The sequence below is a fragment of the Hemiscyllium ocellatum genome, chromosome 3 (assembly GCF_020745735.1).
Source record: "Hemiscyllium ocellatum isolate sHemOce1 chromosome 3, sHemOce1.pat.X.cur, whole genome shotgun sequence".
NCBI lineage: Eukaryota > Metazoa > Chordata > Chondrichthyes > Orectolobiformes > Hemiscylliidae > Hemiscyllium > Hemiscyllium ocellatum.
The window spans coordinates 14,913,771-14,941,363 of NC_083403.1; the positions used below are offsets into that span (position 1 = coordinate 14,913,771).

The window sequence follows — 27,593 nt, forward strand, 5'->3', positions numbered from 1 at the left end:
TCGATCAAATGCATTTCCCTTTTAATTCCATCTCCCGGCTGCTGTTATAAAAGGCAGGAGGGCTGTACTGTACATGCAGTTGCACACGTCCCATTCTCTGGGTCCCGATGAAACAATATTACAGCAGGCGAGTGCTCTCACGTTGGTGGGTCCCACCTGAAAGACAATAAAGGCGAAAGGGACCCCTGCCGAGGAGAAAGCGGACACTGCTGTCTCTCTGTGTTAGGGACAGTGCCCATCACCTCGCTGGGAGAGGCTTGGGTTGAACTCTGTTTTATAACCATTGTGCATTGCCCTTTGGAGACGGTGGACGGGGAACTGCTGGCTTTGAAAAGGGTTCTGTCACTGTCTGTCTGGGGAAGGACCGATTAGACCCGGGCCAAGCCTGAGAAGTGACATGAATTTGTCAGGAGGGCTGGTGCTTTCCAGCACACACACACACACACACACTCTCTCTCTCTCTCTCTGTGTGTCTCTCTCGCCCGCTCTCTAACGTTGGGATCAACGGGTTCATTGAACTTTAGTGAAACCGCAAATCGATTTCAGCTTGAAGCGGGAGGTTGGGAGTTCTCTGTTTTTCGGATGCTCACTTCCCCCTGCACACAACTCGGGACAGTTTCGTTTGACACTGAATGAAATTGGATCAGGCCGATAAATGAGTTGACTTAAAGCAGACAGAGAGAGAGAGAGAGAGAGATGGGGGGGAATTTCAATTGTTGCAACTAACTCAAGCCGCCAGGCGAAGCGACACAGGTATACACCGTGTCTGTCTCTAACAACGGCCACTCCTGGTCACCTTCCCTGTGATACTGTGTCTGGGAGGTGGCTTGGGTGGAATTTAAGAACTGTCATTAAACCAGTCACTGCGAAAAAAAAACAGTTCTTCACCAGGCAGGGAGATGGGGGAGAGCGATTCAGAACAATTCTTGCTAGGGTGGGTGGGTGGGGGACAAGGAGGTGAGCTTCTGTCTGGCTCGAACAAGGCACTGGGAACGGATGGTCAAAGGGGGCGGTGGAAGCGATTACATCAGAGCTTCGGAAAACGGTGTGAAGTGTCAGAACATTAGACTGGAGAAGGTGAATGGTCCCCGTGTGTGCGTTTCCCAGAATTTCCTAATCACTTAATTAAATATTAGAGAGTTGGACTGTAATTGGCAGGTCCACTTCAATTCTTCTTCAAACTGTAACAGGGACTGTGTGTGTCTGTGTGTTTGTATCTAGTCTATAACAGGGACTGTGTGTGTCTGTGGGTTTGTATCTCGTCTATAACAGGGACTGTGTGTGTCTGTGGGTTTGAATCAAGTCTATAACAGGGACTGCGTGTGTCTGTGGGTTTGTATCTAGTCTATAACAGGGACTGTGTGTGTCTGTGGGTTTGTATCTAGTCTATAACAGGGACTGTGTGTGTCTGTGGGTTAGTATCTAGTCTATAACAGGGACTGTGTGTGTCTGTGGGTTTGTATCTAGTCTATAACAGGGACTGCGTGTGTCTGTGGGTGTGTATCTAGTCTATAACAGGGACTGTGTGTGTCTGTGGGTTTGTATCTAGTCTATAACAGGGACTGTGTGTGTCTGTGGGTGTGTATCTAGTCTATAACAGGGACTGTGTGTGTCTGTGGGTGCTTATCTAGTCTATAACAGGGACTGTGTGTGTCTGTGGGAGTGTATCTAGTCTATAACAGGGACTGTGTGTGTCTGTGGGTGCTTATCTAGTCTATAACAGGGACTGTGTGTGTCTGTGGGTGTGTATCTAGTCTATAACAGGGACTGTGTGTGTCTGTGGGTTAGTATCTAGTCTATAACAGGGACTGCGTGTGTCTGTGGGTGTGTATCTAGTCTATAACAGGGACTGCGTGTGTCTGTGGGAGTGTATCTAGTCTATAACAGGGACTGTGTGTGTCTGTGGGTTAGTATCTAGTCTATAACAGGGACTGTGTGTGTCTGTGGGTTTGTATCTAGTCTATAACAGGGACTGTGTGTGTCTGTGGGTTTGTATCTAGTCTATAACAGGGACTGTGTGTGTCTGTGGGTGTGTATCTAGTCTATAACAGGGACTGTGTGTGTCTGTGGAAGTGTATCTAATCTATAACAGGGACTGTGTGTGTCTGTGGGTTTGTATCTAGTCTATAACAGGGACTGTGTGTGTCTGTGGGTGTGTATCTAGTCTATAACAGGGACTGTGTGTGTCTGTGGGTTTGTATCTAGTCTATAACAGGGACTGTGTGTGTCTGTGGGTTTGTATCTAGTCTATAACAGGGACTGTGTGTGTCTGTGGGTTTGTATCTAGTTTGTAACAGGGACTGTGTGTGTCTGTGGGTTTGTATCTAGTCTATAACAGGGAGTGTGTGTGTCTGTGGGTGTGTATCGAGGCTATAACAGGGACTGTGTGTGTCTATGTGTTTGTATCTAGTCTATAACAGGGACTGCGTGTGTCTGTGGGTTAGTATCTAGTCTATAACAGGGACTGTGTGTGTCTGTGGGTGTGTATCTAGTCGATAACAGGGACCGTGTGTGTCTGTGGGTGTGTATCTAGTCTATAACAGGGACTGTGTGTGTCTATGGGTTTGTATCTAGTTTGTAACAGGGATTGTGTGTGTCTGTGGGTTTGTATCTAGTCTATAACAGGAACTGTGTGTGTCTGTGGGTGTGTATCTAGTCTACAACAGGGACTGTGTGTGTCTGTGGGTTTGTATCTAGTCTATAACAGGGACTGTGTGTGTCTGTGGGTTTGTATCTAGTCTATAACAGGGACTGTGTGTGTCTGTGGGTTTGTATCTAGTTTGTAACAGGGACTGTGTGTGTCTGTGGGTTTGTATCTAGTCTATAACAGGGAGTGTGTGTGTCTGTGGGTGTGTATCGAGGCTATAACAGGGACTGTGTGTGTCTATGTGTTTGTATCTAGTCTATAACAGGGACTGCGTGTGTCTGTGGGTTAGTATCTAGTCTATAACAGGGACTGTGTGTGTCTGTGGGTGTGTATCTAGTCTATAACAGGGACCGTGTGTGTCTGTGGGTGTGTATCTAGTCTATAACAGGGACTGTGTGTGTCTATGGGTTTGTATCTAGTTTGTAACAGGGATTGTGTGTGTCTGTGGGTTTGTATCTAGTCTATAACAGGAACTGTGTGTGTCTGTGGGTGTTTATCTAGTCTACAACAGGGACTGTGTGTGTCTGTGGGTTTGTATCTAGTCTATAACAGGGACTGTGTGTGTCTGTGGGTGTGTATCTAGTCTATAACAGGGACTGTGTGTGTCTGTGAGTTTGTATCTAATTTGTAACAGGGACTGTGTGTGTCTGTGGGTTTGTATCTAATCTATAACAGGGACTGTGTATGTCTGTGGGTTTGTATCTAGTCTATAATAGCAACTGTGTATATCTGTGGGTCGTATCTAGGCTGTCACAGGGACTTTGTGTCTGTGGGTTTGTATCTAGTCTATAATAGGGACTGTGTGTGTCTATGGTTTTGTGTCGAGTTTATAAGAAGAAATTGTGCATCTGTGGGGTTATATCCAATCTTTAGAAATGGGTGTCTGTGTATTTGTAAGTCTACATGTGTTCATATTGTTGTCTTATTGTCTGTGTGCATTTAAGTAAATATGCAGATACATAAACTGATGCGAAGGTTTCTGTGTGTATTTGCATGCCTGCGTATTTGTCCTTTTGTGTACATCTCTGTGACATAGCTTTCTGTCCCAATTGCCTATGTTAATATGTGTATCTGTGTACGTTTCAGTGTGTATCTGTATCTGCTTCTATGTGTGTCTGTACACGTAGCGGTGGAGTTTTCTTCACCTGTACATGTTTCATGGAGACATGGAGAGGTTGCAGTCCTCTATAGACATTGTTGCACAGAAAAATACTCTGGAGGGATTATTTGTTTTTTTTTAAAATCACATGGAAGGACTTCCTTTTTAAGCAATTCTAATGAAGGCCTCACACAATGCCTCCCCTGTTCCTGGTACAAGGGTCCTCATGATAATCCAACTAATGCTCCATACCAGAGTGGGAGAGACTGGTAATGAGTTAATGCAGGGGAATGAGGATTGCTCAGAAGTGAGGTAAATCCCTCCCCTTCACAGTCCAATCACTGGTGGAGCAACACTTTGGGATAAAGGGCGGATACAGACACAATAGGAAGCCCATACATAGACAGTCAAAGTCGGGAGGAGTACTCTCATGGCCCCCAATTTGCTTCCAAATGTTCTTTTCACGCATTTCACTAAAGGAGACTGGTGCTCCAAGTCTGCACAGACTGGAGAGACACAAAGAGGTTTCTATGGTTTCAATGTATTTTCCTCTCTGTCTGTCTCCTTCCTTTTTTCAAAGTGTAATTAATTCTAATCTAGTTCTTGACCATATTAAACCGGACTGTTTCAGTCAGTCTGTCAAATTGACAGTTAATTGGCGCTCAATACCCGTCACCCTCTGTGCTTCCTGGTTTTGCTCCTGCATGGCCCAAGTTCAATTTTAACATTGCCCCCCTCCCCCCCCACCCCTCCCCCTAGTTCTGTATTCCCCCAGTAAGGGTAACAGTTTCTCTGTTTCTACCCTGTCAGAGAATTTTACCATATTAAAACACCCTGACATTTTACACTCAAAGGAACACGAGCTAAGTCTACGTGTATCTTTGGAATGTGTCTTTACATTCACGACATAATTCTACAATGCCATTCGGTTTCTCTAACCTCGCTTCTAATGAATCACTTTCTGACTGGCCCCTTTCTCAATATCATTTACCTCCCTTTGTTCCATTTCCCTTTTCCAACAACAACAACAACAAAAAGGGGCAATCTCAAGTCTTTAATTCAGTGCTCCAGGGAGCTGCTCTTACTTTCTCAAAGATTTGGGCCCACCAGTGTTACAGACCAGGCCCTGAACCTGTCCCTGTTGGCAGCAATGGCTCTGGCAAAGTGTATTTCCCATTAGCTGCAGTATAGTTTACAGTACAAGCAATATAAACAAGACCTGCAGCAAGTGGTAATCTTTACTTGCCTCTTACACAGTGACCTTGCACTCTGGATGGTCCTGAGTATTTTTTTGCCTTGTGGCAGCAGCGAGCAGGACTATAAAAGTTAACGTTGACAGGGTTTAGTTAGTGAGCAGTCCATGAACCCAGGCACGAGGAATGGCCTGTATCTGAGCTGCGCCTTCTCTGTAGGTCAGTGCCAGTATCAACAGAGCAACATGTTATTTAAAAAAAAGTAAACAACTTACCCAATTCTTTTCGATGCCCATGTTTATAACTCTCCCCGGTTGCTGGGTGTCGTATCCAAAGGGGGAACTTTTAAATCCCAGGAATTTTTTTTTTAGATTACTACAGTGTGGAAACAGGCCCTTCGGCCCAACAAGTTCACACCGACCCGCCGAAGCGCAACCCACCCATACCCTACATTTACCCCTTACCTAACACTATGGGCAATTTAGCATGGCCAATTCACCTGACCCCGCACATCTTTGGACAGTGGGAGGAAACCGGAGCACCCGGAGGAAACCCACGCAGACACGGGGAGAACGTGCAAACTCCACACAGTCAGTCGCCTGAGTTGGGAACTGAACCCGGGTCTCAGGCGCTGTGAGGCAGCAGTGCTAACCACTGTGCCACCGTGCCGCCCTGAGCTAATCTCGGAAAATTGGTAATCTGAAGCCCACATGTGACTGGGATACAGTTGGTAAAAGTGGGAGGGGAATATAGTTAAAGATTTGGGGGGGGGGGGGGAGAGAGAGAGAGAAGGGGCAGAGGAATTTGTTGGTTGGTGAAAAAAAATGTAAGAACATAGAACGCACCTGGAGAGAGAGAAATCAGTAAAAGGATGGCAGACAAACCGAGATCAACAAAATCTTTGCTGAACACCCTGGCAGTGAAGTACAATTAGGTAAACTTTGAGATGTTGATGTTAGCATTTTAAAAATAGAGCGTCCTGCTTATATCAAATGATACTGACGTCAAGCTCTGAGACAGTACAGAATAACAATCCATAATCCTATTAATGAATTGATTGGAGGCAGAAATGAGGAATGAGTATCATTCTGACCTGATTAACAAATGGCAGATACTGGGGGGGAGGAGGAGGGAGGGGAATTGAGAGTGGGGGATGGAGGGTGGGAGATGAATTAGACTCTTCAAGAGTCCAAAAAGAAATTAGTGTTGACTTTTACTAAGGCTCTTAATATCTTCATTGAATCTGTCTAATATGTGACAAATCTGGTTAAAATATCCTCATTAACCTCTCCAATTTTTTCAATAAGAAAGAACGCCATAGTTCAAATTAATGGTTCCATTAAAAAGGTCAATTCGATTAAAACTCAGCCTTGAGGGATCCGGCTGCATTTTTTGTTTGTTCTCTTTTCAAACAGTGGGTGTTGTGTTTAAAACCAGTCCCCACTCCTGCACCTTGTATCGGAAAGTAAGGAGTTACATAACTTTGGGAAAGGAAATAAAGCCCTCCGCTTTTTTTTTACTTCAGGAGCTATGGAGACGATCTTGTGCAAAGCGGCTTTGCACACACGTACTTCTCCACGCTAACACCCCGCAAAAAACTGCTTTCAACTCAGCCCCAGCAGACCTCGCCTGTGCAGCGGCGAGATGAAACGGAGGAGGCGAGGGTTGTCCTCCTGCAGTGCAGCCTTTGGACAGCAGAAGGCGCTAGATGCCAGCTTGCGGAGGCAGGGAGAGCGAGGTGAGTGCGCCCTCTGCCAGCTGAAGGGGGAACCAGCAATTACTCTGGAAATCTCTCCAGTTAAAGGCAGTACAGTTCACAGTGCAAGCAATATAAACATGGCCTACAGCAGTGGTAATCTTTATCTGCCTCTTAACACAGTTTTTAAAAAAAAAATCGCCCTTTTTAGATCCCTGCAGCCATTCAGCTCTCCTGATCCAGAAGTGGGTGGCACAGTGATTAGCACTGCTGCCTCACAGCGCCAGAGACCTGGGTTCAATTCCTACCTCAGGCGACTGACTGTGTTCTCCCCGTGTCTGCGTGGGTTTCCTCCGGGTGCTCCAGTTTCCTCCCACAGTCCAACGATGTGCGGGTCAGGTGAATTGGCCATGCTAAATTGCCCGTAGTGTTAGGTTATGGGTGGGTGGTGGGTCGGTGTGGGCTTGTAGGGCCAAAGGGCCTGTTTCCACACTGTAAGTAATCTAATCAAGTATAGATAACCACAAGTCAAACCCATCAGCTTGCTTCTTGCCACAAGTACCCTCTGCTCTGAGTGCCATGCTGCCCGCAGTTCGGCCCTCTTACTGCACTTGGTCCCTCCTGGGAGGTTTTACTCTCAAATCCTAACTAGGATCATCCTGATGACTTTAAAGTTGGTGCTGGTGACATAGGAGCCTTCAGCCCTCTGCTAATACTCACTGCAACATCATCCATTCAGTTTATCCTGTGGGTGTCCATAGATAGGAGCTGGAGTAGGCCATTCAGCCCCTCGAGCCTGCTCTGGCATTCAATATTATCAATGGCTGATCATCAACCTCCACTCCCTAATCCCACTCTTCCTCCTTTCCCTTGACCTCTGTAGCTACAAGAACTATATCTACTTCCTCCTTAATCCTTCAGCCTCAACCACTCTCTGTGGTAATGGATTCCACAGGCTCACCACTTCCTGGGGGAAGACTTTTCTCCTCATCTCAGCCCTAAAAGGGTTTCTCCTTATCTTGTAGGGCCAAAGGGCCTGTTTCCACACTGTAAGTAATCTAATCAAGTATAGATAACCACAAGTCAAACCTATCAGCTTGCTTCTTGCCACAAGTACCCTTTGCTCTGAGTGCCATGCTGCCCTGGTCCTGAACTCCCCCACCATAAGGAACATCCTTCCTGCATTTCTAGTCTTGTTTGATAAGCTTCTACAAGAATCCCTCCTCATTCTTCTCAACCCCAGTGAATACAATCCTATCCGACTCAATCTGTCCTTATTCGTCAGTCCTGCTATCCCAGGGGTCAGTATGGTAAACCCTTCCTGCACTCCCTCTAAAGCAAGAACATCCTTCCTTAGATAAGGAGACCAAGCCTGCACACAGTACTCCAGATGTGGTCACACCAAGGCCCTGTACAATTGCAGCAAGACATCCCTGCTCCTGGACTTGAATCCTTTCACTATGAAAGCTAACGCACCATTTGCCTTCTTCACCACCTGCTGTACCTGCACCCTCACTTTCACCGACTGGAGCGTGAAGACATCCAGGTCTCACTGAGTGTTCTCTCAATTTACTCTCAAATAATAATCTGCCTTTTTGCTACAGAAGTGGATAACCTCACATTTATGTTAGACTGCATCTGCCATGCATTTGCCCACTCACTTGATGTGCCTAAATCACACTGCAACATCTCTACCTTCTCACAGCTCACCCTCCCACCCAGCTTTGTGGAGTCTATTCAAATGTTAAGTTTGGTTCCATTATCTAAATCATTAATATATGTATTCTGAATAGCTGGGGTCCTGGCACTGATTCCCATCGTACCCCACTCATCTCTCATTGCCATTCGGGTAGAGATCTCTTCATTCCTACTTGTTGTCACCAGGCTTTGAGTGAATTTTCTATCCATGTCAAGACACTAGATTAAATCAGGGAATCGAGTTGGAAAGAAGGGTCTGTTTCCATGTTGCACAACTCTGTGACTCTGTGACAACCCCAATCCCATGCGCTTTACTTTTACAACTTCATGTCTTGTAGGGGACTTAGTCGAAGGCCTTCTGATAATCCAAATAATCTACATCCATGGGCTCCCCCGCCAATCAGCTCAAGGAGTCACATCCTCGAAGAATTTAGGTAGATTTATTGAGCATGATTTCCCTTTTGTAAATCCATGATGACTGTCTCTGATCCGACCTCTGTTTTCTAAGTGCTCTGCTGTAAAATCCTTGATAAAAGACACTAGCATCCTTCCCACTGGGCTATAACTCCTCGGTTTCTCTCTGCGTCCTTTTGTAAATAGTGGGGTTACATTTGCTGTCCTCCAAAATGCAGGAACATTTCCAGAGTCCATGGAATCTTGGAAGAAGATTCACCAATTCACCCAGTATTTTTGGGGCCACTTCCTTTCGTGCTCTGGGATGCAGATGATCAGGCCCTGGGGAGTAATCAGCACTCGATCCATGAGTTTCTCCAATCTACGAACGCAGACTTGATTCAGTTCCTCCCTCTCGCCGAACCCCACCTTCCCCGTCATTTCCAGTACGTCATCCATGTCCTCCCATGGGAAGACAGGTACAATGGGCTGACAGACTATTCCTTTGTTCCCCATTATGAACCCCGACAGCACCAGGACCACAGCAGCTCACCATTCCCATTCTCAATTTGGGATGGGCCAATAAATACTCAGAGGTCGAAACCTGTGGTGCTGGAAAAGCACAGCAGGTCAGCAGCATCTGAGGAGCAGGAGAGTCGACGTTCCAGGCATAAGCTTTTCACCAGGAATCAATAAATGCTCTGTCAGCCAAAGAGAAATGATAATAGACATCAAGCAAAGTCTAACATTTAGCCATATCGGGAGATGTTACAGCAGATGATAAAGGCTTGACCACATACGTGGGTTTTAAAGAAACATCTTAAAGGAATTAAAAATCACACAACACCAGGTTAGAGTCCAACAGGTTTATTCACAGGCACTAGCTTTCGAAACACTGTTTCTTCATCAGCTAATGCTTCCAATTAACCCTGTTGGGCTATAACTTGATGTTGTGTGATTTTTAACTTTGTACACCCCAGTCCAACACAGACATCTCCGAATCTTAAAGGAGAAGAGAGAAAGGTCAAGGACAAGGGATTGCTCGCAGCTAGGTGGAGATAACTGGGATTTCTCACCCCAACAGGGATGTTCGAGAGGCCAGGTTAAGGAGGAGCTCACAGAACCTGCAGGGTTGTGGGGCTGGAGGTGGTCCGAGAGTGGGACTGAATTAAGGCATTGACAGCAGCAACTCTGATTGGCCTTGGGTTTACTGAAGGTGGATGACATGGGAGACTGCACCAAATGTAAAGCCAGGGCATGTTTCGCCCAGCATCGCTGCCGGGCCCGCAGTCATCCCCCCCCCCCCCCTCCATTTCAATTCCCCTTCCCACTCCCTCTCCAACATGACCACCCTCGGCCTCCTCCACTGCCACAGTGAATCAGGTCGCAGACTAGAGGAACAACATCTCACCTTCCGCCGGGGCAGCCAGCAGCCCAGAGGACTCAACGTTGAGCTCTCCAATTTCAAACAGCTTCCCTTCCCATCCTCCTTTCCAGCCCTTCCCCCTCCCTTCCATTCCTCTGACCCTTCCTTCCAGGTGCCAACTGGATCCATTCCTACCATTGGCCAACCAGGTTGTACCCTCTACCTGTCTTCACCTATCCCCACTTCACTACCCTGCCCTCACCACCCCTTTATCTGCAGCTCCCCCCCTCCCTCCACCCACCCACCCTGAGTCCTGAAGAAGTCCTGAACCTGAAATGGTGACTTCTCCACCTCCTGATGCTGCCTAGCTTGCTCTACTCTTCCAGCCTCCTGCCTATCTATGCTCTGTACCTCCCACCCCGGACAATGTGCCCACTCACCTCCCACACTCATTTATTGAACTGTGAGGTACTAGCTAATGGCAAGAAGTTTCAGGCAAAAGGTGGATCTGGCCCAGTCCTCCCCACCATACCCTGATGATCCATTGCTGTACGAGGGGCACTCTGATATCAGCTCCCCTCTGTGTTCCTGAGGAGGCCAAGCCCACACCGTGGAGCTCAACTGGGTGAAGCAACAGGATCAAGAGGCAGCCGTCATCAGGAGATCGGCTTCCCTGGAAATTGCACAACCAAGGCTCCAGTCGCTCAGACCAAGGCACCTTGCTCTGCCAGTCCATTACACAACCCACCCCTGGGCTTGGATCACCCTGTTTGGTTTCACTCTCTCTCTCACGCTTTGCTGCTGGTCTGTTAAATGTGAAATGTAGATGAAGCAACATTATGGTGAAAGAGTGAATCAGCACCCTTTGCTGTTTCCTGCTTTTTAATGTTTCAGTTATGATTCTCAAAGCTTTCTACCAATCCTGTGTGTGAGGGTGTGTGTGTGTGAGGGTGTGTGTGTGTGTGAGGGTGTGTGTGTGTGAGGGTGTGTGTGTGTGTGAGGGTGTGTGTGTGTGAGGGTGTGTGTGTGTGTGGGTGTGTGTGTGGATGGGTGGTGTGTGTGTGAGGGTGTGTGTGTGTGTGGGTGTGTGTGTGTGAGGGTGTGTGTGTGTGTGGGTGTGTGTGCGTGAGAGAGTGTGTGTGTGAGGGTGTGTGTGTGTGAGGGTGTGTGTGTGTGTGAGGGTGTGTGTGTGTGTGAGGGTGTGTGTGTGTGAGGGTGTGTGTGTGTGTGGGTGTGTGTGTGTGAGGGTGTGTGTGTGTGGATGGGTGGTGTGTGTGTGAGGGTGTGTGTGTGTGTGGGTGTGTGTGTGGATGGGTGGTGTGTGTGAATGTGTACGTGTATGTGTGTGTGAGAGAGTGTGGGTGTCTGTGTGTGCTTCTCTCCTCTTGCTTTATGTAATTTCGAACAACTCCAACCCTGCTGGGAGCACACTGAGTTCTGGTGAATTGAGGAATTGGGTATAAAGATGGCTTTAAATTAACTCGGGGTGGGGGGGGGGGGGGGGGGGGGAGGAATGGGGTGATGGTGGGAGAGTCTGTGTGGACGGATACACAGGCTTATAAAGGTACCCTGCACTGCAGGCTAGCTGTTTCGATAATGCTACTCAGAATGTGACAGGAAGGATCGGAGTGTGTATGCATTAAAAAAAGCTGCAAGTAGAATCAATGTTAGCAGGGGGTGGAAATGGTAAAAAGTCTAAATCAATGGCTCTTTACTTAGAAACACTTAATATTCAGAACGAAATAAGTGAATTGACAGAACAAGTACAGGTTAATGGGAATGATCTTATAGCATTACAGAGACATGGTTACAAGGAGGTAAAACTGGGAACTAAATTGACTCATAAACACTTTCAATACAAAAGGCCCACAACTAATCTGACTACATAATCCCATATTCAAATTCCTGGCTCATAGTCCTGATGATTGTGGAAACACAAGTGTTTATCTGAATATTACTTAAATATTTTTGTTTCTGACATAGTTTGAGACTCCTACCACCCTCAGCAAAAATTGCTTTTCCTCAATCGCTCCCTTAGCTTTCGAGCTGAACTATATATCCCCTGGTTATTGACCTCTCTACTAATGGAAAATGTGCCTTCCTGTCCATCCTACACACCTCAATCTTACAGACTATTATCAGGTCCCCTCTAAAACGTAGCTGCCCCAAGGCGAACAACCCAACCTCTCCATTGTTTCCTCATAGCTCAGACATTCCAGCCCAGGCAGCATCCTGACAAACCTCTCCAAGTGCAATCACATCCTGCCTTTAATGTAGTGACCACAACTGCAAGCAATACACAGTTGTAACTTAATCAGTGTTTCACACAGTTCCAGCATAATCAGCTAAAATAAAAGGCAAATGGCCCATATGCCGTCCTAACCAGCTCCTTTAGATCTTCATGACTTTCCAAGTCATACAATCACACAGCATGGAAACAGGCCCTTCAGTCCATCTTGTCCATGCCAACCACATTTCCCAAACTGAACTTGTCCCACATACCTGCGTTTGACCCCTATTTCTCCAAACCTTTCCCATTCATGTACCTGTTCAAATATCTTTTAAATGTTGCAACTGTACCTGCATCTATCACTTGCTCTGGCAGTTCATTCCCCATCTTTTGAGCCTTCCACAAGTGCATTACCTCTCAATTTTCTGCGCTGAGTTCCCTTTGCCAAGTCCCTACCCAGTTAGCCAATTTGTTGCTAATCTTCTGCAGTTTACTGAAATCCTCCTCACTATTTGCCAGCCCAAATAATTTTCATCTCATCCACAAACTTCTTGACCACAACACCTACATTTATTTCCAAACCCTTGATATAAACCACAAAGCACTTGCAAAGACCGGGGCACAGGCCTTGTGAAACCCCATTAGAAGCAGATTTCCAATCACAGAAACATCCCTGTGACATTGTCCTCAGCATCACGTCTCTCAGCCAGTTCTGGATCCACTGGTCCACGTTTGCTAGGACTGCTGTGGTTCTCACATTCTTGGTCAGTCTGTCTTGAGGGACCTCATCAAAGCTCTTGCTAAAGTCAATGTAGACTAAATGAAATGCATTACTCTCATCAACACTCCTCAGATATATGTTTGTGGGTAGGTGATATTCGAAAGGATGGTAGCACGGGGAGGGTGATGAGGTAGCTTTGTTAGCATAAGATTGAATAAATAAGATACACAGGAAATGATCTTGGAATGGATGACATACAACCCTTTCAGGTATAGCAAGGGGAAAAAGATACTGATGAGAGTAATCTATTGGACCCCTGTAGGGCAGGAAATAAAGCAGTAGATAATCAGAGCATGTAAAATTCATAGAATCCACACAATGTGGAAGTAGGCCATTCAGCCCACTGAGGCCAAGACTGGAATTGAATACAGGTCCTTGGTATCATGAGGCAGCAGTGCTAGCCATTGAGCCACTGTGCCACCCATTAGCAGAATGAGGCAGAGTGGTTAGCACTGTTGCCTCCTAGTGCTAGGGACCTGGGTTCAGTTCCAGCCTCAGTGAGTGTCTGTGTGGAGTTTGCATGTTCTCCCTGTGTCAATGCGGGTTTCCTCAGCATTCTCTGGTTTCCTCCTGCAGGCCAGGTGAATTGGCCATGCTAAAATACCCATCATGCTTGGTGCATTAGTCGGAGGGAAATGGGTCTGGGTGGATTACTCTTTGAAGGGTCGGTGTGGGCTTGTGGGGCTAAATGGCCTGTTTCCACTCTGTAGGGAATCTCAACTAATCTGGTTGACATTAATGATTGTGTACAGTGAGGAAATCAAATTGGCGAAGATAGCCGCACTAACATATTCATAGGGTATTGTTCCTTTCTTCTAGTTGCTGATGAAATCATCACTCAAGACCAGAATTTCTTTCCTATCTTGTTTAATCTTATCCATTGGCGCAGAGTGAGCTCAGAGTCAACCACACTGCTATGGGTCTGGAGTCACCTGGGGGAAAGACCAGTTAAGGATGGAAGATTTCCTTTAGAGGAGAACATCAGTGAATCATATGAATGTTTGTGGCTGAAAACAGTGATTATATGGTTCCCATTAGGCTAGCTTTTTATTCCAGCTTTGGGACATTTTGCTGGAACAAATTAATGTGGATCCAACCCGTGATAAAACTATTTTGGCTCTGGTAATGTGCAATGAGTAAGGTTTAATGACTGATTTCAGGGTTGGGGAGTCCAGAACTAGAGGGCATTAGTTTAGGGTGAGAAGGGAAAGATATAAAAGGGACCTAAGGGGCAACTTTTTCACACAGAGGGTGGTGCATGTATGGAATGAGCTACCAGAGGAAGTGGTGGAGGCTGGTACAATTGCAACATTTAAAAGGCATCTGGATGGGTTTATGAATAGGATGGTTGAGGGGGATATGGGCCAAATGCTGACAGATGGGATCAAATTAGGTTTGGGATATCTGGTTGGCATGGGCGAGTTGGATCAAAGGGTTTGTTTCCGTGCTGTGCATCTCTATGACTCTAAGACTCTAAATGGTCCCTTTTGCACATGGTGGAATTTAACATTTAGCTTGAGTGTGAGCAATCAGGGTCAGAAACAACTGCAGTCGGTTTAAATAAGGGGTGAAAGTTGGTTGGGGTGGACTGAGAAAGGTGGTTGAGGCACAGCGTTTCAGAGAATAGTTCATGACTCATAGCAAAGATACATCCCATTGAGGAAGAACGATTCTCAGAAAAGGTTAAACCCACCATGGTTAACTAAGGAAGTTAAGAATCGTATCAGATTGAAACAAAATGCATTCAATGTGACCAACATTAATGATAAACTGAAAGATAGTGGATGGTTGAAAAGCAACAAAATGTGACCAATAATGGTGTGGAAGAGAATAAGCAATAAGTGCAAGTTGGCAAATAACAGAAAAATGTCCAATAAGAGCTAGTTAAATAATCATCTACTTCCCTCTTTAATTTCTTCATTGAACTTGTCTCTTCCACACTACTTTATCTGTGAAAACGCTTTTTATTTAATCATTTTTATTTAAATGCTTTTCATGATATTCCACTTGCTTTAGATTTGTGCTTTCTGAATGGACATGTTTAAATGGACATCTCCTCTGTAACCATCCTATTGAAAGGCTGAGTAGAGCTTCTGGTCTTAAGCTGAGAGATGATTCAGATCAGGGATTGTGGTCAGTGATTGTGGAGACAATCAGGCAATGAAGTTATTTGAATAAAGTCCGAAAAAAAATGCGGAAGCTGTAAATCAGAAACAGAAGCTGAAATTGCTGGAAAAGCTCAGCAGGTCTGGTAGCATCTGTGGAGAGAAATCAGAGTTAACGTGATCCTTCCTCAGAACTGATGAAGTTATTTTGTTGTTTCCGCAAAGTAGATGGGTCATTCCTACTTTTCTACTTTTTAGGGCGGCACGGTGGCACAGTGGTTAGCGCTGCTACCTCACAGCGCCAGGGACCTGGGTTCAATTCCCGCCTCAGGCGACTGACTGTGTGGAGTTTGCACGTTCTCTGCGTGGGTTTCCTCTGGATGCTCCGGTTTCCTCCCACAGTCCAAAGATGTGTGGGTCAGGTGAATTGGCCATGCTAAATTGGCCGTAGTGTTAGGTTAGGGGTATGGGTGGGTGGTGGGTGGGTGTTGGCTTACTTACTTACTGTAAGTAATCTCTACTCTAATAAAGTGATTGGACGTCGGTTTTGCACAGGTGACCCTGTTTTTTCCCATTCATTATATACGATCGCCGCAGAACAGAAAGGTATAAGGAACTTCTGGTTTCAATACATGTATAATCCCTAATGTCTATCAGGTCTAATGCCTGGCCAAACTTTCTCCCTTAACTAATATTAAGGATCGACGTTCGTGGAAAATTAATTTGTACAATGAGTGGCTGCTCTGTATTCCCAGACAAAATACAATCTGCACTTCATGTTAAATCTTTTTAAGATTAAGATTGATACATCTTCAAGCACTTAGAATAAAGAGATCAAGAATATAGGGAGCATTGAGCTGAACATTTAATGAACTTATTGAAAGGTGGACAGGACACAAGGCATATCTACTGTGCTCCTGTTTCTTATGTTCTTTTATTAAAGTAATTCTGGGCTGTTTATGAGAGTCACAATGAGGCAGACTCATTATAAGAAAGCTTCCTGACAACACTGCCAAATGACACTGCAAATAACATAACTTAATATCAGACTTCAATTAGAACAAATGTACTTCTTAAAAAGAAAACTTCCTTGATTATTTGCAAAATCTATATAATTGATAGATGACTGATGACTATCCGGCTGCCTGCCTAATGACTAAATTAAGTCCTGTTTGACTATGTCGATACCACTTTTATAACTGATTCCTCACTGCGTCACGTTTTGGCTTTTCAAATTTGCCAATTCATGCTGGACTGCAGTTTTGCTGTCCTCAGGCCAATTTTGTTTTGCTAAGTTAAAACAGTTCCTTCTAGAAGGGCTTTAGGCCAAGGATGAAGCCTGGATTGAGATGAAGTGTGTGTGTGTGTGTGATGTACAGCATGGAAACAGACCCTTCGGTCCAACTTGTCCATGGCTATCAGATATCCTAAATCAATCTAGTGTCATTTTTCACCACTTGCCCCATACCCCTCTAAACCCTTCCTCTTCATATACTCATCCAGATGCTTTTAAATGTTGTAATAGTACTGCCTGATTTCTTGTTTGTCTTCTATCCCTGGTCAATGTCAGAATAAATGTTTGTTTACCAGATGAATAGCTCTTGGATCATGCTATGTGATAAGTTCTCTTCGCCTTTCCCCTACATGGATTGCACTGACGCTGAAGTGTTTGGGAATATGCCCTGGGCATCACGAAGGTTGTCTGTGATCTGACTGGAATCGAAGGCAAAACCTTGGCACAACATCTGATCGAACGTTCACCGTCTGTGACAGTGCAGCACTCCCACAGCTGACATGATCGCCTCCTGGTGGGGAATGTGATTACAAAACCTTAAGATTTCAGGTAAACTTTGTTGAGGGGGACCTCGCCAAGGAGGACACAGTGCCTTGATGATTAGAGTCAATTCCCCACAGTATGGAAACAGGCCCTTTGGCCCAACAAGTCCGCGTTGACCCTCTGAAGAGTAACCCACCCAGATCCATTTCCCTACCTTATATTTACCCCTGACTTGGCAATTTAGCATTACCAATTCACCTGACCTGCACATCTTTGAATTGTGGAAGGAAACTGGGGCACCTGGAGGAAACCCACGCAGATGCGGGGAGAATGTGCAAACTCCACACAGTCACCCAGGGCTGGAATTGAACCTGGAACCCTGGTGCTGTGAGGCGGCAGTGCTGGCCACTGAGCCACCTATACTGCCCCTAGATACTGAAGGGGGTGAGCACTTTGAGGGCTTGCCCTAGCTCAGCAGAAGCAGGCTTGTTGTGATATCGAGTCCCTCTGCCTGTATCTCCAGCAGCACGTCACTCCATGTTTGAAAGGAATTTTCTTCACCCTTCACCCACAATCAACTTCAGCTTGTCTAAGAGACGCTTGCCACCAACTGAATTTGCCCCAGGTCCCAGCGCCATGTTCCTGCTGGGATAATCAAACTGCAATATCTTCCAGTACAACAGTATGCTGATTGTAAACTTCCTACCGATGTGTTCAATCTATCTGTACCGACAGCTCACCGCACCCCCCCCCCCTCTCTCTCTGAAACATCCAGCAGCTCTCTGCTCTCTGACAAACCCTCAGTCTGCTCTTTCTTTACATTTCTTGCCCTTTTCTCATGGGGGTAGCCCAGTGTGGAGTGGCTGCAGGACCATGGTAAAAGAAAGATTACAATTTTAAACTGAATTTTATTACTTTATTTACTACTTTATACAGAGAAGAGCTGTAATGTTGAATTTTTAACTTATTTCTTTATTTTTCTACTTGTACCTAAAACCTTGCAGCTAAGGTGGTGCCCGGAGTGCTGACTTTGTACATTTTTCACTGTACTCCTGTATCCCTCTACCTTAGTACATGTGACAATAACACTTAATTTCTAATTCCTTGTCACAGTGCCCTTCAAAAGCTCTCAGCTCTGGAATTCCCTCTGTAAATCTCTCTTCCTCTCCTGCTCTCTCTCTCCTATGCACCAATCTCTAATTGAGCTTTCATTTATCTGTTGCTAATCTCTCCCCACACAGCTCGGTGGCAGGTTTCATCTGAGAATGTTCCTATAAGAACATCAGACACTGGAACAAAAATAGGCCATTCAGCCCATCGGGTTTGCACTGCCTTCCAACATGATTACAGCAAATCTGATAATCCTCAGATCCACTTTCCTGCTTTTACCCAGCAACTCTTGAGCCCCGTTGCTGACTGTAAATCCATCTCAGTCTTGAATGCACGTATCAACCCAGCCTCAACAGCCATCTCTGGTAATGAACTCCACAGATTCATCATGCAAAGAAATTCCTCCTCATTCCTGCCTTAAATTTGCGACCCTTTCTTCTGAGATCATGGCGGCTGGTTCTAGACTTGCCCACAAGGGGAATAATGAGCTTCCCATATCGACCTTGTTAATCCTGGGGCAGCACAGTGGCTCAGTGGTTAGCACTGCTGCCTCACAGCGCCAGGGACCCGGGTTTAATTCATGCCTTGGGCAACTGTCTGTGTGGATTTGCACATTCTCTGCGTGGGTTTCCTCCGGGTGCTCCGATTTCCTCCCACAGTCCAAAGATGTGTAGGTCAGGTGAATTGGCCATGCTAAAATACCCATCATGCTCGGTGCATAAGTCAGAGGGAAATGGGTCTGGGTGGGTTGCTCTTTGGAGGGTCAGTGTGGACTTGTTAGACTGAAGGGCCTGTTTCCACACCGTAGCTAATCTAATCCCCTGAAGAATCATGCATGTTTCAATAAGGTCTCCTCACTTTATTCTTCTTTTTGAAACATTTAGGAACATTTTATGGATATAGAGGCGCCACATAAATTCAGGGATTGCTTGCTTTCCCGAATTAGCACCAGCAAACTGCAAGGCTGTGCTTATTGCCTGTTTGTTCTGGAAAGATGCTGCAGCAATGATGAAATGAAGCCCAAAAGACATTAACGGTGCACTTTAACAAGCTGACTAATTTCACAGGCTCCAAACTACCCCACTAACTGAGTTTCAGATGCTAAATTCACCGTGGTAGCGATCAAACTGTAAACCTTGGGGACTTGCTGCATCAGCTCCAATCCATTTATCCACTTGGAGACCTGGATTATAGAATCAGCTTTAGACAGTGAAAGAGACAGTGAGACACCAAGAAAGAAGGAAAAAGATAGTGAAAGAGATAGCGAGAGACTAAACAGACGTTTGCACTATGAATTGGTACAAGACCAACTATTGCCTCTTTATAAACAGTACATAGAAGATGCTGATTAATTGAAAGTTACAGTACAGTGCCAGAACAGGCACTAGATAAGTTACGTAAACAGCCTACAAAATGCAGATCTGTCCAAATGAAGCCTCTCAAATTAATTACAACCAAATTAATGGCAATCTATCTCAGAGCACAACCTTGCAGGATATCAGACACCATCTCAGGAAGCAAAGCTCAAGGAAACTCCTTCACTGTGGTCAAGGGAGGGCAAACAAACACAACTATATTGTCCGCTATTCAGAAATGGAGCAGAGGTTATATAATCTAATTGTGCAATGTTACACATTGGCCTGAGCCACAGAGTTCAGGTCAGAGTGCTCTGTAATCATTAAATCACTATAACACTTTAGGAGGCACACCCATACACCGAGACACACGCACACACACACACGTGCTCACACACACACAGACATACGTGCACACACACACACACACACAGAGACATACACATACATATACGTGCACACACTCATTCACACACATGCATACACAATCACACACACGATCACACTCACACACACAGACACATGCAAAGGGACGTGTACATGCACACGCACTCACACTCACATGCACACGCTCATACCCACTCATATACGCACACACGCACACACACACTCAAACACACACATGCCAAAATAAATGCACAGTCACACATCAGCACCTTTGTATACATAAACCAATGAGTCAAATTATCTAAACTTGCATCTTTTAAAATCAGAAGTCACATGATGTCAGATTATAGTCCAACAGGTTTAATTAAAATCACAAGCTTTCAGAACGTGGAAGACCTCATCTGACGAAGAGGTAGCGCTTCAAAAGCTTGTGATTTTAAATAAACCTGTTGGACTATAACCCAGTGTTGAGTGACTTCTGACTTTCTCCAACCCAGTCCAACACCAGCGCCTCCACTTCATGTATTTTTTAAACTGTCGGATTGCCTTGATAAGGAAACAAAAGTTCAAATATTAAACCTTGCAAAGGAAGCACAGAATTCAGAAACCATGGAAGCCAGAAATGCCTTCTGGTCACTTGGGTGAAGCTGTGATGGTGCTTCATGCTGGGAAGGGCACTACCATGCTGTGTTATACCAGGCAGTGCCATACCATGCAGTGCTATACCATGCAGTGCTATACCATGCAGTGCCATACCATGCTGTGCCATACCATGCTGTGCCATACCATGCTGTGTTATACCATGCAGTGCCATACCATGCTGTGCCATACCATGCTGCATTATACCATGCTGTGCCATACCATGCTGTGCCATACCATGCTGTGCCATACCATAATGTGCCATACCATGCTCTGTTATACCATGCAGTGCCATACCATGCAGTGCCATACCATGCAGTGTCATACCATGCTGTGTTATACCATGCTGTGCCATACCATGCAGTGCCATACCATGCTGTGCCATACCATGCTGTGTTATACCATGCTGTGCCATACCATGCAGTGCCATACCATGCAGTGCCATACCATGCTGTGTCATACCATACTGTGCCATACCATGCTGTGTTATACCATGCAGTGCCATACCATGCTGTGTTATACCATGCTGTGCCATACCATGCTGCATTATACCATGCAGTGCCATACCATGCAGTGCCATACCATGCAGTGCCATACCATATTGTGTCATACCATGCTGTGCCATACCATGCTGTGTTATACCATGCAGTGCCATACCATGCAGTGCCATACCATACTGTGCCATACCATGCTGTGTTATACCATGCTGTGCCATACCATGCTGTGCCATACCATGCAGTGCCATACCATGCTGTGCCATTCCATGCTGTGCTATACCATGCTGTGCCATACCATGCAGTGCCATACCATGCTGTGCCATGCCATGCAGTGCCATACCATGTTGAGCCATACCATGCTGTGCCATGCCATGCAGTGCCATACCATGTTGAGCCATACCAGACAGTGCCATACCATGCTGTGTTATACCAGACAGTGCCATACCATGGAGTGCCATACCATGCAGTGCCATACCATGTTGTGTCATACCATGCTGTGCATTCGTGTTGCTGAAGCATCAGTAAAGGGCCTGTTATGAGGCAATGATGGTTTGGTGATTACACCATGAATAGCTAATTCATGGGAACATGGGCTTTAAAGGTGGAGTTTCATTTCAATTAAATATGAAATTGGGAATTTATCTTTAGTTTCAGGTACCATGGTAACATGGTCACATGGTCACTAGCATGACAGTGGGGGCATGTGGAATTCTCTGCCACAGAAAATGGCTGAGGGCAAACCATTGAATGTTTTCAAGGAGTTAGGTACAATCATGGTCCAACTCGTCCATGCCGACTAGATATCCTAACCTAATCTAGTCCCATTTGCCAGCACTTGGCCCATATCCCTCTAACCCCTTCCTATTCATATACCCATGCAGATGCCTTTTAAATGTTGCAATTGTACCAGCCTCCATCACTTCCTCTGGCAGCTCATTCCATACACACACCACCCTCTGTGTGAAAAAGTTGCCCCTTAGGTCCCTTTTAAATCATTCCTCTCTCACCTTAAATTTATGCTGTCTAGATTTGGACTCCCCCATCCTGGGGAAAAGACCTTGCTTATTTACCCTATCCATGCCCCTCATGATTTTATAAACCTCTATAAAGTCACCCCTCAGCATCCGCCACTCCAGGGCAAACAGACCCAGCTTGTTCAGCCTCTCCCTATAGCTCAAACCCTCCAACCCTGTCAACATCCTTGTTAATCCTTCCTGAGCTCTTTCAAGTTTCATGACTCCGTTCCTATAGCAGAGAGACCAGAATTGCACACAGTATTCCAAAAGTGGCCTAACCAATGTCCTGTACAGCCACAACATGACCTCCCAACTCCTGTACTCAATGCACTGACCAATAAATCTCAGGGCTAAAGGGATTAAAAGATATCAGGAGAAAGCAGGAACAGGGGACTGAGTTAGATGATCAGCCATGATTGTATTGAATGGTGGAGCAGGCTCGAAGGGCTGAATGGCCTATTCCTGCTCCTATTGTCTCTGTTTCTATGAATCCAAGTGACTCACTAATAATCTTCAAGGAAGGAATTCTGCCATCTCTTCCCGGATGTGATTCCAGATCCACAGCATATGGATGAGTCTTCACTGGCCACTAGAATGGCCCAGCAAGCCATTTGGTTCAAGGGCAACTGGGAGTGGTTAACAAACACTGCCAGCCCATGAAATGCCCACATTCTTTGAAAGGTGAAAATAGACCCATGCTTCCAATCAGCCATTTAAAAGAAAAGTTGCTTTTAGGGTGGACACATCTACAAATTTAATTATGAGAAATCATATCTCACTAACCTGATTGAGTTTCTTTGGAGAAGTAACAAAGATGATTGATGATGGCAGAGTGGTGGGCGTGATCTATATGGACTTCAGTAAGGCATTCGACAAGGTTCCCCATAGGAGACTGGTTCACCAGGTTAGATCTCAGGGAGAACTAGCCACTTGGATACAGGACTGGCTCAAAGTTAGAAGACAGAGGGTGATGGTGGAGGGTTGTTTTTCAGACTGGAGTATGTAACCAGGGGTGTGCCACAAGGATTGGTGTTGGGTCCACTGCTTTTTGTCATTGGATGTGAAAATAGGAGGTATAGTTAGTAGGTTTGCAGATGACACCAAAATTAGAGGTGTAGTGGACAGCGAAGAAAGTTACCTCAGATTACAATGAGATCTTGATCAGATGGGCTGAGGAGTGGCAGGTTTTTAGTTTCTTGAAGGTGGAATGCTCGGTAGACAGAGCAGTGAACAAGGGGTTTGGTACACTTCCCTTTATTGGTCAGTGCACTGAGTACAGGAGTTGGTATGTCATGTTGCAGCTGTACAGGACATTGGTCAAGCCACTTTGAAATGCTGCATTCAATTCAGGTCTCCCTGCAAGAGGAAAGATGTTGTTTAACTTGAAAGGATTTAGAAAATATTTATAGTATGTTGCTGGGTTGGAGGGTTTTGTGCTTTGGAAGTGACTGAATAGACTGGGGTTATCTTCCCTGGATGTTGGAGGCTGAGGGGGTGACCTTATAGAGGTTTATAAAATCACGAGGGGCATGGATCAGGTAAATAGACAAGGTCGTTTCCCCAGGGTGGGGCAGTCCAAAACCAGACGGCATAGGTTTAGGTTGAAAGGGAAAGGATATAAAAGGGACCTAAGGGGCAACTTCTTAACACAGAAAGTGTTGCGTGTATGGAAAGAGCTGCCAGAAGAAGTGGTGGAGGCTGGTACAATTAAAAGGCATCTGGATAGGTATATGAATAGGAACGGTGTAAATGGATATGGGTTAAGTGCTAGCAAATGGGACAAGATTGATTTAGGATATCTGGACAGCAAGTTGGATGGAAGGGACTATTTCTGTGCTGTACATCTCTATAACTTTATGTCTCTATAATTTTGTGCAAACTCGATAAAACAAGGTGAGTTTCAAATGTTAGTTCTACTGGGCACTGCTGCCTCTTCTGCACAGAAAGTGAAAGTTCTCACATACTTGTTTCAGAATGATGTTTAGTCTGGGTTGCAAACATGTAAGTCAAGACAATGAGATGTAGGCAGCAGATCAAGGCTGTGCTTCGGGGCATTCGATTCAGTGTCCTCGGATGTCCTCCTGTTTCTGCACTGTCAGCGATGTTCTTGTATTTCTGACTTTGACTACTTCCCTGACTGGAGTATACACACACACACACACACACACACACACACACACACACACACACACACACACACACACACCAGCGCACACATACATGAGTGAGTACACACATGCTCACACACACACAGACACCCATTCACACATGCATTTGCACACATACACACATAGACACACACACACAAACCGAGAAACTCACCCATACCCACGTGGGCACACACATGCACACAAACAAGCACACACACATACCCACACGCACATACACATACACACACACACACACATCCCCACATAAATTGACACAAACATACATATGCACACACCCCCTCACACAAATACATACATGCACATACACACACAGACACACAAACATACCTACAGTGTACACACATGCACACACACACAAACACACGCATGCACGCATTCACACACACAGACACACACACGCGCACGCACACACACACACACACACACACACACACACACACTCTCTCTCTCTCTCTCTCTCTCTCTCTCTGCAATGTAATTGTGCAGCAGGTTTTCGACATAAAGCATTGGGATGAGGTGCTTTGGGAGACAGCTTCTCACGATCGAGGGAGTAACGTTAATTGAAAGATAACAAATCCACACCACCATGCCTGTGGTCTGCTGTGGTCATGCAGTAATAAAATCACTCAGGGTCAGGAACAATCTCAGGTCAGTGAGAGTTTAGCTCTGATGACGATGAGCTTGTACAATGGTAACTACTGAGTGCCATTGAAAGACTTTTTATTTTGTGTTCCTGGGCTGCATGCATGCATGGAAAACTCACTGATACTGCTAGATATAGATCCTGAATTTAGCCAGCTCTCAGATTAATGCACATGTGAGTGTAAGGATTCTGCTCAGAGCTCCTCATGAAATGTGTTTCTGCTTCAGCCCGAAATACCATTCTCTGCCTTTCACACTGTTCTTGCAAGGTAGGTCCTTTTATCTTTCTTCTTCATTCTTACTTCTTGCTCTCTCTCGCCCTCCTTCTTCGATTTGACTTTGGTTCTTTCTCCATCGCTTTTCCTCTCTGTGCTGACCCCCCCCTCAGGTTGGTTCCCACTGCCACCACCTGCTCCCCCACTGCTCCAAGTAAAGTCCCTCGCTCATAATCCCCCTTGTCATCTACAAACCCGGCGATTCCATTGATACACCAGCTTTGACAGATGACACGTTTTACCTTGCTGTAATATCTATCACCTATCCTACTCAAACTGTGCTGTTGTCTTTATCCCTAAACCTTGCTGTCTTCACCGCCTCCCCCCCCATCCACCTCGCCACCTCCTCTGGGAATACATCCTTCTGGGTGCGTCTCTATCCCCTTTCACCTCTCATTTAAAAGCCTGGTCCTACCCATTCAAACATCACTGCCAGCCTTTCACTCTTCTTCTGCCTTCTTTCTTCTGCCTGTCACCAAGTCCCCCTTTATTTACATTTGGAGAGTCTTTGACACTGTTCCAGCTTCCTCGGTGCCAGCTCTCCGAGTGAAATGAACCTCCAACACTCCTGTTTATATCTGTCAGCCAGGGCTCCCTGATTGGACCAGGTTAAACAGTCCCAATCAGGGAACTCATATTCTCTGAGATCCATCTGGCCAATCTCATTAAAACTGCTACAGCCCCATCTCTAACTCTCCTCATAATCTTGAATGTCTCATTCTTCCAAAACCCCAGAGACTATGGATTCAATGCACTCAGTCTCTCCTTGACCAGCGGTCTCATCCCAGCTTCCAATCTAAGGAACCTTTGTTGTACTTTCATAAGTTCACATGAAATAGTAGCAGAATCAGGCCATTCAGCCAATTGAGTCTGCTCCACCATTCGATCATGGCTGATATGCTCCTCACCCCTATTTTCCTGTCTTCTCTCCATAACCCTTCAACCCATTACTAATTAAAAATCTGTCTAGCTCTTCCTTAAATTTACTCACTATCCCAGCATCCACTGCACTTTGAGTTCACAACAAATTCACAACCCTTTGGGAGATCTAGTTTCTCCACAACTCTGTTTTTAATTTGCTACCCCTTATCCTAAGACTGTGGCCTCTCGTCCTAGAATGCCCCACAAGAGAAAGCATCTGCTCCACATCTATTTTATCATTACCTTTTATCATCTTGAGTCCCTCAATGTGAGCTTCTCTCATTCTTCTAAATTCCAGAGAGTATAGGCCTCAACTGTTCAAATCTCCCTTCATATGACAAATCCCTCATCTCTGGGATCAGTCTGGTGCACCTCCTATGAACTGCCTCCAATATTGTCTTCGATGCGGGTATTGGATTCTGGGTAATCCAAGATGGAGGATGGGAAAAATTTCTGGGGGTAAGAGCTTCTCCTTTTTTGAGGTATTTTAGGTCCTGGAGGTGATTTCCTCAAATTCCAGGAGCAGCAATTACTGTTTTATATGCTGAAAAAAAAAGTCAAAAAACAGGCAGGTTTAAAAGGGAGAAGAACAGACAAAGGAAGCACATGGTGAGGTCAGTGCAGGAGAGAGAGAAAGAGAGAGAGAGAACCTGCACAGTTACTGCTTTTGCTGTTTTGAATTCATGTATCGCTGGACATCGGAGTGCGTCTAGGAAAATGAACAAACAGTAAAATTCACAACTAATCTTGGAGGAACCTGTTTGGGAAAAGTTCACAGCACAGAGTCAATTAACTTAATTGTTGTTTTAAGTGTGTCCAGCAGAAAGGCTGCAGTAGTGATAGAGTGGGTTCTTTCTTGATTATATGTTTTTGGAGATATGTCTCCTGATTAAACTTAAAATATAAGCCATAGCTATTAATTTAACCTGGGGCAGTGTTTTGTAGAGAAATAAGACGGTGTTATTTTCTGGGTTTGTAGGTTGTGAAAGAGCAAAAATGGCCTTTGCAGTGAGATGTACTTCTTGTCAGATGTGGGAGTTTAAAGAGAGTTTAAGGGTTACTGCGGATTATATCTGCCATAAATGCTATTGGATGCGAATCTTATTAGATCGAGTGGATCAGTTGGAAAGACAGTTAGAAGCAATAAGGAATTTGCAACAGCAATAGGATGTGATGGATGGCAGTTATAGGGAGGGGGGAAAGTCTCAGATACAGTCACATAGATGGGTTAACTCCAGGAAGGGTAAGAGAGGTAGGCACCTAGGGCAGGATTCTTTTATGGATATACCCATTTCAAACAGGTATGCTGTTTTGGAAAATGTAGGGGGTGATGGATTCTCAGGGGAACATAGAACGAACAGTCAAGTTTCTGGCATTGAGACTGGCTCTAATGCAATGTGGGGTACGCCGGCTTCCAAGAGATCAGTTGTGTTAGGGGATTCTGTAGTCAGAGGTACAGACAGACGTTTCTGTGGCCAGCAGAGAAAAATCAGAATGGTGTGTTGTTTCCCTGGTGCCAGGATCAAGGATGTCTCAGAGAGGATGCAGAATGTTATCACAGGGGAGAGGGGCCAGCAAGAGGTCATTGTCCACAT

The 27,593-nt window shown here is 45.4% G+C and overlaps 1 protein-coding gene across 1 annotated transcript in view; it reads right to left on the reverse strand.

Annotated features, from left to right (window-relative positions):
- vegfab (vascular endothelial growth factor Ab) overlaps positions 1–5,231 on the reverse strand; it is a 56,932-nt gene extending 51,701 nt beyond the window's left edge. Inside the window, exon 1 of the mRNA XM_060848642.1 lies at positions 5,215–5,231. The gene's annotated coding sequence lies outside the window, so the exon portion shown is untranslated. The remainder of the gene's footprint in view (positions 1–5,214) is intronic.
- Between the last annotated feature and the right edge of the window lie 22,362 nt (positions 5,232–27,593).